Here is an 11,733-nt window from a genome sequence, read left to right as displayed (position 1 = left end):
TTAGTAGAATTTAAAGTATTCATCTTTACTCTTGAGTAAGTACTCTATTCTTGCATCCTTTGTAGGCAACCTCTGAGAAGCCAGAGTCACACTAGCTTGGCCAGAGTCATACCATTCTGTCTTCCTTTCTGCATTGGAGTTTGCTTATTCACCCACTGGGATTTATCTATCCATCAGCTTACCTGACCATCAACCCATCTACCCACCCACTTATCTCCTATCTTTTCTCTCATTCCATTCACACCCTTCCACATGTCCATCTACCCATCCATCCATCACTGATCTATTTATCCATCTACACATCAACACACTCATCCATTGATCCATCCATCCACTACCCATTTATATATCCATCCATTCACATATCATCCATCATCAATCTATTCATCTATCCATACATCCATGTATTTATTTATCCATCCATCATCCATCCTTTCATTCATTGTCAATCTATCCATATATCCATTGATTCATCCATATATCCATCCACACATCCATCTATTCATCCACCCAATATTTCTTTCCATGAGCATGATCTGAAAGATGCCAGGCAGTAAGTCTGAGATGGTGAAATGAATACAGCCCTCAAGGATCATATGAACTGATGGGGAAATACAACATATACAAAGTCCTTGACAGATTTTTATCTAGCTTCATGCCATCCTGAATTCTGTAGTTCTCCTGCATTGGTCTGTAGTTCTCCATGTATTGGTCCTTGTTCTGTAACACACCTTTAAATACTTGTAGACAGTCCAGTTCCCACAAGTCTGAGCTGCAAATAGCAAATAGATGATTCTCCCCTTTAGATACTTAGCCTGTATTGAGAGAGTGTGGGATGGTCAACAGCACTGCCCCATCATTGACTTAAATCTTGCTTATAACCAGGCTGTGTTCATTCCAGTGCCCCCCTGGGCACCAATGACTGGCAAGTTGGGGGTGTTTGAAGCTGGCTATGTGGAACTAGTAAGCCATTCCAGAAGCAAAGAGGCCGGCAGTGGGCTTCCGCCTGAGTTCCAACAGGTGATCAGAGCAGGCTAAGAAAGAAACAGCAGGGAGTGAGATGAACAGGAAGAAGGGAGAACCGAAGTTGCCATGTAAAAATGTGGTCTCATTCCTGGCTAGAAATGGTGTAAACTATAAGTCTTTGCTGTGGGGTGTCAGGCCGAGCTGGATCCTGGAGGTCTGAGTGGGGAAGCAATATTTGGAAGGGCAGAGATCCTGCATGCCTCCTAGGGAACCCTTGTCTGGCCTCTGGCCACCAGCTTGGCACATGTCCCCTCAGCTCCCCAGCCAGGACCTTTGCTTGCTCTGCTTCCCCAACCTCTACTGAAGGGCAGTGGCTCAAAGCCAAAAGCCCACAAAGAACCCACTCACCCTGTCCTCAGCTGCTCAGGGCCTGGTCACTGCTTTGATGATCCGACTGCCCCAGACTCCCTGGCGGGCTTGGCCATTGTCCTGCCTGGGCAGCACCTGCTGTCCCAAGGACACTGGCCCTTTGTTGGGAGAGATGGATTGTTGGGACAATCTTAAGAAGGGTTTGATCCTCGCAGGCCAGGCTGGCGCCAGGCAGGACTGAGACCCTCAGCAAACAAGACCTCTACATAGCAACCACAGTGCCTGATGGGACTGGAGCCAGTCATGACCAAGGAGGTGGGGCTACTAGTCTCAGCTATGCAGATTCCCACTCCCCACCTTTCATCAGCGCCATGAGGTAAACCATGTTATTCTGAAACTCATTCCCACCATGCTGTGCCACCGCAGGCTCAGAGTAACGGGACCAAGGTTGGAAACATCCAAAACTGTAAGCCTAAGCAAACCTTCCTTTGTAAATTGATTTGTCTCAGTTACTTATTATAGTATTGGAAAACTGACTGGTAGAGGTTGGAGGTGGTTCGAGTGTGTCTCCCAGCAATTCATGTGCTGGAAGTTTGATTCCCAGTAAGGCAGTGTTAGAAAGGGATGGGGTCTTCAGGGGGCTCACACTCATAATACTAGCTACTCAAGAGGCTGTGATCTGAGAATCGTAGTTCAAAGTCACTCCCACGAGGGCAGGAAAGTCCAAGAAACTTCTGTCTCCAATTAGCTGCCAAGAAGCCCGAAGTGAAGCTATAGCTCACGTGGTAGAGTGCCAGCCTTCAGCAAAAAAGCTCAGGGACACCTGGGCACCATGGCAGACACATGTAATCCTAGCTCTTCAGCTGGCTAAGATTCAAGGATCATGGTTGAAAGCCAGCCTGGGCAGGAAAGACTGTGAGACTCTTATCTCCAATTAACCACCAGAAAACCAGAAGTGGGGTGTGGCTCAAAGTGGTAGAGCACTAGCCTTGACCAGAAAAGTTCAGGGACAGCATCCAGGCCCAGAGTTCAAGCCCCAGGAGGAGGCTAGAAACAGTAATTGTTTCCTGAGTGCTCAGGGTAAGGGTCAGAGAACCTTCCAGACAAAACCTCTCACAGTTCCTGAGGTGGAGAGCTTGCTCTATGAGGTCTGCTGGGAAAGCTCCACCTATGATATGGATGAGTCCCCAGCTGGAGTACCAATGGGATCTGACCATGTGCAGAGCCGTGTGGTGAACCAGTAGGCCAGACCATTCAAAGAGAGGCCAAGAACCCTACTGGATGGAGATGACAGGCTGGCTTGGCCTGGTAGCAGAGAGAAGGAAGACCTACAAGAGGACCACGTCCCCAAGCACAGTCTTGCCTCTGCCAGGCTTACAGCCAAGTCTTGTGTGGGGCTGGAGGCTGCAAACACAAAATCAAACACTAGCCAGGGGCTGGTGGCTCATTCATGCCTGTCATTCTAGCTACTTAGGAAGCTGAGATCTAAGGGTCTTGGTTCAAAGCCAGGGAAAGTCCTGTCTCAATGAACCAGCTAGAAGTGGAGGTGCAGTTTAAGTGGTAGAGCACCAGCCTTGAATAAAAGCCAAGCAAGAGCACAAGGTCCTGAGTTCAAGCCCCAGTGCCTGCAGGTACACGTGCACACACATAAAATAAAGAGAAGAAAGGGAAGATCTGTTTCACTAATACCTATAGAGGTGCAGAGACTCTACTGAATGACCTCGTTTGGGTTGAATTGTGTCTCCTAAAGCTCATGATGATGTTCTAGTCTCTTTTTTTCCCCATTGGTCCTGGGGCTTAAACTCAAGCCCTGGACACTGACCCTGAGTTTTGGTGCTCAGAGCTGATGCTCTTCCCCTTTGAGCCACAGATCTACTTCTGGTTTTCTGGTAGTTAATTGGAGTTGAGTTTTAAGAACTTTCCTGCCTGGGCTGGCTTTGAACCTCGAACCTCATATCTCAGCCTCCTGAGTAGCTAGGATTACAGAGGTGAGTCACCGGTGCCTGGGAATGTTCTGGTCTTGATGGGCTAATTTCTAGTGCCTCCAAATGTGGCCTTAAAGACAACAGGACTACTATTGTGGCGTCATCAAGGTGAGTCCTAATCTAACACAAAGGATGGTCTTTCTTCTGAAAAGAAGACTTGGACTCACAGCAGGCAGCACAGCAAGGTGATGGTTGGAGACCCAGAGAGGATGTGGGAGGGAGGCCTGGAGCAGACCCATCCTTTATGCCCCTCAGAGCCGCTTTGCAGATCCCCCTCTCCCCCTCCCTGCACAGTTATGAGGCAGTGTGTACCCAAGGTCAAAGGCCCTCTGTTGGTTTCATAATGGTGGTTACAGCAGCTCTAGCAAACCAATCCATGACCCCAGCCTGGGAAGACCTGCTAGACCCAGTAGGGGACAAATCAGCTTGGGGGACTGTTAGCCCAAAGAGCTTCCTTCCCATAGCTTAGTACACTCCTTCCCCCTTCCATAGCTAAGCATGCTCCCTTCCTAGGCAGCACTAGGAAATAATCAGCCTCCAACCCCCTTTACCTTGGGATGGCACTTTTCTGGGGCAGCTACCACCATATAAGGCAACAAGATCCCCTGAGAGTGACCTTTAGGTCTGGGCAGCTGCAGGGCCCCTTATCTACTACTTGGGCAGCAGCCATAAATCCTAGTCCACCATGGTGAAGCCCCTGGTCCTCACAGCTATACCAGGGTCTCCGCCTCCTAGCCCCTTCTAGCCCCTCCTAGACCTCCTAGGTTATATAGGTCTCCTCAGACAATACCTGGTGCTGCTTCCCACTTCTCCCTTGTGAGAAGGGGTCTTGCCGACCCCTTTCCTGGCAATAAACCTTTCTTTGTTCTCTGTACCTGGATGTCTGCGTGGTTTTCTGACAAAGTCCAAATAATCAAGCAGGGATGGGGCAGGGAAGCTTACAGTTACCTAGTCAGTGGGTGATTCTATTTGTATGCCACTCTGGTGAGTCCATGTAAACATTGCGGTAAGGCTGGGAGAAGGAGGGTTAGTGTGGCTGCAGGGAGGTGGAGGCAAGGAAGCCACGCCTGTAAGAACAGACTGGAAAGGGCGTTAGTGACTCAAGCTCTTCCTGGAAGCAGATACCAAGGCCTGATGGACCTGAAGGAAACACATTAAGGGAAATACAAAGGAAAGAGGACTGGGATGGGTCAGAGGATGAGTCAAGTCTGACCTTGAGAGAGGAGAGAGGGAAGGGAAGACACTGGAAGGAAGGAGGAAGAAAAGGATAGAGGAAGGAGGATTGGCTGGGTGTGGTGCCAGTCATAATCCCAAAAGACAAGGGAGGAAGGAAGGAGGGAGAGAGGATCTGAAGACAGGCCGGCAGAAATCTGCTTTGTTCAGTTCAGAAATGGGCTACAGGTGAGCTGGCTGTTAGAGTAGCTCCAGCCTGTCCTCTTAGCTACTCAGGAGGCTGAGATCTGAGCACTGCCATAATCTGAAATTGAAATCCCAAAAGTTCACAATTCCTAAATTCTTAAAAAACAAAAGCCGTACAATCCCAAAAGATTAAATTCTGGAATATTAAACCCCCCCAATATCAAATCCTGAAACCACAGATCCTCTATGGTGTGTGTGTGTGTGTGTGTGTGTGTGTGTTTATATAAGGAGATGGAAAGCTGGATTCTGGGGTAAGTCTATTCTTGCAATAAGATTTCTATGAAAATTTTAGTTAAAAAAAAAAAAAGCACGGTCTGTCTGTCTGCACTGGCACTGCTTCTAGCTGACGAGATTCCTGCAGCTTTTACCTATTTGCCGGAGGAAGCCAAAGAAGCCACTGACTGTAGGGAAAGCAATTATGTGCACAGCAGGCGCTGAAGACATTTCTGCACGCCCTCAGTCCCCAGAAGCTTCCAGCACATGTGTGACCCTGCTGAGGTCAGGCGGGCGGGCCTCTGTGTACCCTGGACCACACAGATGTGCCCAGGGAAGTGGTGGATGGGGCAGGCCCTGTCATCCTAGCTACTCAAGAGGCTGAGATCTGAAGATCACAGTTCAAAGCCAGCCTGGGCAGGAAAGTCCTTGAGAGTTTTATCTCTAATTAATCAGCAAAAGAAACCCAAAATCTAGAAAGGGAGGTGTGGCTCAAGTGATAAAGCACTATTCTTGAATAAAAAAGGGAAGGGACAGGCCCAGGGTGCAAGCCCCAGTACTGACACAGAAGGAAGGAAAAGGAGAAGAAGGAGGAGACTCTAGAGCTTCTCTGAGTACAGTACGTTCATGGACAGATCCCCTTGGCCTCCACCCCCCCTGCATCTTCTGCTAAATTCTCCCAAGTTTTCCCCAGGTCACAGACACCTGTGCTGTGATCTCTCTGGTGCCCCCGGGGCAACCGTGTGTCACTGTGACAGAGACTCTGGGAGTCCATTAATTATTTGCTCACCTACAACCCCAGATTATTTGTCAAATCAACAGAGGTTCTCTCAGCCTGATCTGCTGACCTTTTGTACCCTAACGCAATGACAACTGAGGTAGCCCGAGAGGGCGGGGCCGAGTTCTGGGATCAGATGGAGCTGGGGCAGACAGACTGTCAGTTATTCACTTAACCTGAGGAAAAGTTCCTGCAGCCCTGGAGTGCTTGTGTCAGCTTTGGAGGCCACGTTCGTACAGAAAAGCTAGCATTAGCGTCTCCTCTCCAGAGCCACACAGAAACTGAGAAATGACATAAACGCTCGCTGAGCACACTTCATTAACAGAGATGAAAGCTAGCTACTTTTCTTGTTCTATAGGAATTCCACCAGTGAGATACAGAAAAGCCACATTTTAAGTGGTCGAATTGCGTATCTATTAAAATGCCGGTGTCTGCAAGCAGACTCATATCCCAAAAAACTTGCAGCAGCAAACACAAAGCTTAAATAGGCCAAAACCATACATGATGTGAGGAATTAAACCTAATGAAAGTGTTTTACATAAGTAAAGCGAACCAGGTTAGGAACCATTTGGGACTTAGGGCAAGGTACCAACATGGCAATGAGGACAAGATGGTGTTACTTAGACCCAGTATCCATATTTCATTCCCATTATCACCAACCATCCCAGACCGCTGTACTTACTTCAATTGGAAGAGAGAATAAGCAGTTGTGATTACTGGTGCCAGATATTGATTAGAAGGCAGACAACAATGACTAGGAGGAAACATGGTTGATTAGAGGGGGGAGGGTGGAAAGGTCTCCATGTTAGTTCGTTTTCAGAGATGAAAAGGGTCCACTTGATAGATTCAAGAAAATTGCACAGGCCCATGGGAGCACGTGTCTATAATCCAGCTACTTGTGAGGTAGAGACAGGAGGACTGCAGTTGGAGGCTGGTTCAAGAAAAAGTTAGAGACTCTATCTCAAAAGCTACCTGGGTATGTGGTGCATACTTAGGGTTCCAGCCACTTAGAAGATAAAAGAGGATCACTGTCTGAAGCTGGCCCACGACCATACCTGAAAGATAAAAACTTTAAAAATAAAAGCAAAAGGACTAGGAGTATGGCTGAAGTGGTAGTGCATCTTGTCTAGCATGTATAAGGCCCTGAACTCAATCCCCACTACTGCCAAGAAGAAAAAGAAAAGAAGTCATGCAATGGTGGTTCACACTCCTGCTACTCAGGAGGCTGAAATCTGTGGATCACGGTTTGAAGCCAGCTTCGGCAGGAAAATCCATGAGACTTTTATATCATCTCCAGTTAATCAGCAAAATGCTGGAAAAAGAGCCATGGCTCAAGTGGTAGCGCACCAACCTTGATCACACACACAAAAAGCCAAGTGCAAACGTGAGACCCTAAGTTCAAAACCCCAGTAATGACTAACACAAAGAAAGAAAAGGAAAGCAAAAAGAAAGAGAAAAAGGAAGGGAGGGAGGAAGGAAGGAAGGAAGGAAGGAAGGGAGGAAGGAAGGAAGGAAGGAAGGAAGGAAGGAAGGGAGGAAGGAAGGAAGGAAGGAAGGGAGGAAGGGAGGAAGGGAGGAAGGGAGGAAGGGAGGAAGGGAGGAAGGGAAAAAGAAAACTGCACTAGTATCAGATCAAGGAAGGGAGAATAGACTGTAAAATTGTAAGCTGTTTGCCTTCATGGGTGGAGAGCTCCGAGTTCAGGTGAGGTCTGATCAAGCTGCATTGGTAAAGGACACTCTTAAATGAGAAAAGCAAATCCTGCATGGTAAATAAAGGTGGGAATGGAGCTGTAGGAAGGGCTAATCTGGGTTGGCTTAAGTACCTCCTAGGCTCTGTTCACTGGCTCTTTTCCCTGTTGACTCTGGGTGGGAACTGTGTACATACAGTTCAGGGCTACTGGTTTATGTGGTGGTCAGCTGTGCTGTCAGAGGCCATGAGGCCAGCCCAGAGGCCAATGGTAGATTCTCTGGAGCAAGAAGGCTCAGCCAGAGGAAGAGTGCACAAGCTATGTGGTGATCCTGGCTTGGGTTCAAGTCCCGCTCATCCACTTGGAATCCATCACAGAGAGACCAAAGACCCTCTGGAAGAGGACTAGGTAGGACCACAAACCTATATGACTAATGCCAGCGTCAGGCTGTCCGGGGAAAGGCTGTGTGGTATCCCCTGTAATCTATTGCAGACATACCCCAGGAGCCCACCTAGGCCCTGTCTAGGCCTCCACTTCTTCATTTGTAAGGCTGAGCTCACAAGCTCAACCCTGTAAGGCCATCCTGTGGCTATAGGAGGCATCTTGGGGCAATGTCCAGAATGGAATCACAAAATGAGGTACTGAGCCTGGTGGCTCACCCTTATACTCCTAGCTACTCAGGAGGCTGAGATCTGCAGATCACAGTTCCAAGCCAGCCTGGGCAAGAAAACCCATGAGACACTTATCTCCAATTAACCACCAGCAAAACAGAAAATAGTGCTGTGGCTCAAAGTGGTACAGTGCTAGCCTTGAGTACAAAATCTCAGGGACAGTGGCCTAGGCCCTGAGTTCAAGCCCCATGACCACCACCACCAACAACAAATAAAAGTGAGGTGCCATCCCTAGTTCCAGCTCAAGCCAGGACTTCTTCCAGTCCTTCTCTCCCTTCCCATGGGCTTCATTCATTCGCCTTCAGATAATGAGGCAACTTGGCCAATTTACTCCTCACCTTCACAGAGACAAGCAAGTATTGTCTTGTTCCACCAGCTTCCTGTCTGAGCTGGTGGGGTCTTGGCCAAGAGCAGCTGTGACACAAGCATTCTGAGTGGCAGGTCGGTGTCTGGCTGTGCACGGGGCACTGGGATCATCCAGGGCTGCGGCTTCAGTGGGAGGTTTTGGGTATTAGTTGTCTATTGCTGGAGCGATGACCCAACACTTAGTAGGTTACTCAACAGCCAATGTGGATTACCTCAGTTTCTGCAGATCAGGTATCTAGGCATGGGCTAGCTGGGTGCCTCTGACTCAGGACACTACAGTCCAGCTGTGGATTACGGCAGTGGTCACCTCAACTCTCGGCTGCAGGTGAGGTGAGGGTCCTCTTCCAAACACCCTCCTATAGCAGAGAGCAGGTGGCAGATGCTCCATATCCAGTCACACCTGTGACTGCGGGCAGGTCTGCTTCTGAGATGGCCTGGATGTCCTCAGGACATGGCAGTTGTAGTAGTGGTGGTGGTGGCAATGTTAGTGGTAGTGGTGGTGGTGGTGGTGGTGGTGTGTGTGTGTGTGTGTGTCAGAGAGAAAGAGGTAGTGGGGGGAGAAGAAAGACACAGTTAAAAGGGAGAAAGTCAGGTGCTGGTGGCTCATGTCTGTAAGCCCAGCTACTTAGGAGGCTCAGATCTGAGGATCAAGATTGGAAACCAGCCCAGGCAGGAAAATCCATGAGACTTATCTCCAACTAACCACCAATAAATAAATAAATAAATAATAAGCCATAGAGCTATGGCTCAAGTGGTAGAATGCCAAACTTGAACAAAAGGCTCAGGAACAGTGCCTAGGCCCTGAGTAAAGCCCTAGGACTGACAGAGAGAGGCGAGGGAGGGGAGGGAGGGAGGGAGGGAGGGAGAGAGAAAGAGAAAGAGGAAAAAAGAGAAAGAAAAAGAAAGAGAGAAAGAAAGAAGAAAGAGAAAGGAAGAAAGAAAGGAAGAAAGAGAGAGAAAGAGGGAGAGGGGAGGAAGAAAGAGAGAGAAAACCCATAATCTCTTTGTAACCGAATTTCAGAAGGATCCAACACAATGAGTGTATTGTTTATTAGAATCCAGGCCATTCAGGCATGGTGGTATACATCTGTAATCCCAGCACTCAGGAGGCTGCTGCAGGAAGATCACAGGTTCAAGGTCAGCTAGGGCTACATTGTGAGTTCAAGGCCAGTTTGAATTACATATGAGATCCTGTCTCAAAACAAAGACAACAACAAAATCAGGGACTGAAAATATAGCTCAACGGTGGGGTGCTTGCCTTGTATGTTCTAGGCCTTGGGTTCAATATCTAGCCTAGGGAGAAAAGGAAATCTTACGTCATTAGATCTGGCCAAATTCAAGGGAAAGTGACTGCATTGTATCGTGTGGGTCTGCCAGGATCATTGGGAGCCGTCTTAGAGATTGCCTGCCTCAGGCAGGATGGGAGTGTGCCCCTATGTGTGTCTATGAGAGAGAGAGAGCATGTGCACCTGCGCATGCACATGCACATGCATGTGCTGGCACACTCATACTGGTACGAGGGGGCTTGAACTCAGGGCCTCGGTCTCTTGCTGAGCTTTTGTTAAGGCTAGTACTGTACCCTTTGAGCCATACTTCCACTCCCGGCTTTCTGCTGGTCAATTGCATATTAGTCTCTCAGGATTTGTTTGCCCAGGCTGGCTTTGAACTGGGACCTTCAGACCTCAGCCTCCTGAGTAGCTAGGATTACAGGTGTGAGCCACTGGCTCCTGGCTGATATAATACCTGTTTACTCTGTATAGTAGAAACACTGGCTCTTGGTACAGCAGGGGCCTCCCCATCTTCATACCTACAGGCCCATCCCTTCCCATTGAATGAGGATGTAGCCCAGCCTGGCTCACACACAAGTCCTATGTAGATCAAAAACACTGACTCTGAGCACACTTTTCAATGAAGAACTCTCAAATCGGACAAGCCAATTGGGGTGAGGTTAATATGATGATCAGGGATGAGGAGAGAAAAAAATTCACCCATAACAGCTGCACAGAATCCCAACCACTGGGCACAATGCCATCCATTTGAAACTGCTCTTGTTTCCATTTTTAGCTGGCCTGGATGGGGTGCATTCATATTCCCTCCTTCATTCATTCTCTCATTCATTTGCTTGCTCATTTATTCATTTACTAATTCATCCATTCATTTGCTCTTTCCTTCCATCTTTCCTTCACTCCTTCCTTCCTTCCTTCATTCCTTGACCCCTTGATACATTCTAGCCCTTCACAGCATTATCTTTCTGAACTAATAATCACCCTAGAAAAGGTGGAGGAGGTAACAAGGGCTCAGAGAGTAACTACGGAGGGACTGAAAGGATGTTGGAGCAAGGAAAGCTGCTGGAAGGAAATGAGAGGCCAGGTCCCCCCAGTTGGGTCCTGCCTAGACTTCCTGGGCCAGCAGAGTCACCTTCTTCCCCAGGCTTCATCTACCCACCTCCTGACTCTTCCTTTAGTGGCAGCCTCTCAACTTTTCCTTCCTCAGCCTGGCTCACAGCAGACATACAGAGAACCCCCAAAGACAAGCTGCTTCCTGTTTCGAGTTTGGGGAATCTGTGGCCTGACAGGTTGGGCAAGAGCCAGGAAGTCGGAGATGGGTCACACCCTGCCACAAATTCCCTCAGGGACTCTTGAGATCTGTCTCTCTCTCTCTGGGCACTGTGCTTATCACCAACCACCCTGGGCCACAACAGTGGCCTCCTCTCCTGGGCCTCCCTGCCTCCTCTCAGGACCTGCCTCCTTGCTTCAGCAGAGCCAGGCTGATATGTTCCCTGCTGACTTCACCAAGCATGGAGATGCCACCAGACAGCATCCCCAGAGCACAGCTGCCACTCATCCAGGACAACATGTTCTCCCAGTCTCCTCAATCAGCACCTAGAGAGACAGACCCAAAGGCTCCTCTCCCAGGTCCTGGTCCTGGTCCTGTCTAGCAGCCTCGCTGTGTCTCCTGGTGATAAACACTGGCAATGGCTAAACACATGGGCCCACACGGGCACCTGCCTTCACCCGGCCCTTCCTGGGCCTTCTAGAACTACCCAGCCTCCAGCCTCCACTGCACAGATGCCACCTACATGCCTATTACAGGACACAGCACCTGCCTGTCCCCAGGCAGAAGTTTGTGGCCTGGCCCTGCTCTAAAAATACACCTGCAAGTGAGTCTCTGGAAATGAGGCTGGCAAGATGGGTTTGGCCACATCTTGAGACTGCCTCACTTTCAGCTGATGGCCCAGTATCTGTCCCTCTCTGACCTCTCAGCTCCTCTTATTTATG

The sequence above is a fragment of the Dipodomys spectabilis genome, unplaced genomic scaffold (assembly GCF_019054845.1).
Source record: "Dipodomys spectabilis isolate Male_0828 unplaced genomic scaffold, ASM1905484v1 ptg000136l, whole genome shotgun sequence".
In the NCBI taxonomy this organism is placed as follows: Eukaryota; Metazoa; Chordata; class Mammalia; order Rodentia; family Heteromyidae; genus Dipodomys; species Dipodomys spectabilis.
The sequence above is the reverse complement of the archived record's forward strand: the minus strand, read 5'-3'. Positions refer to the sequence as shown.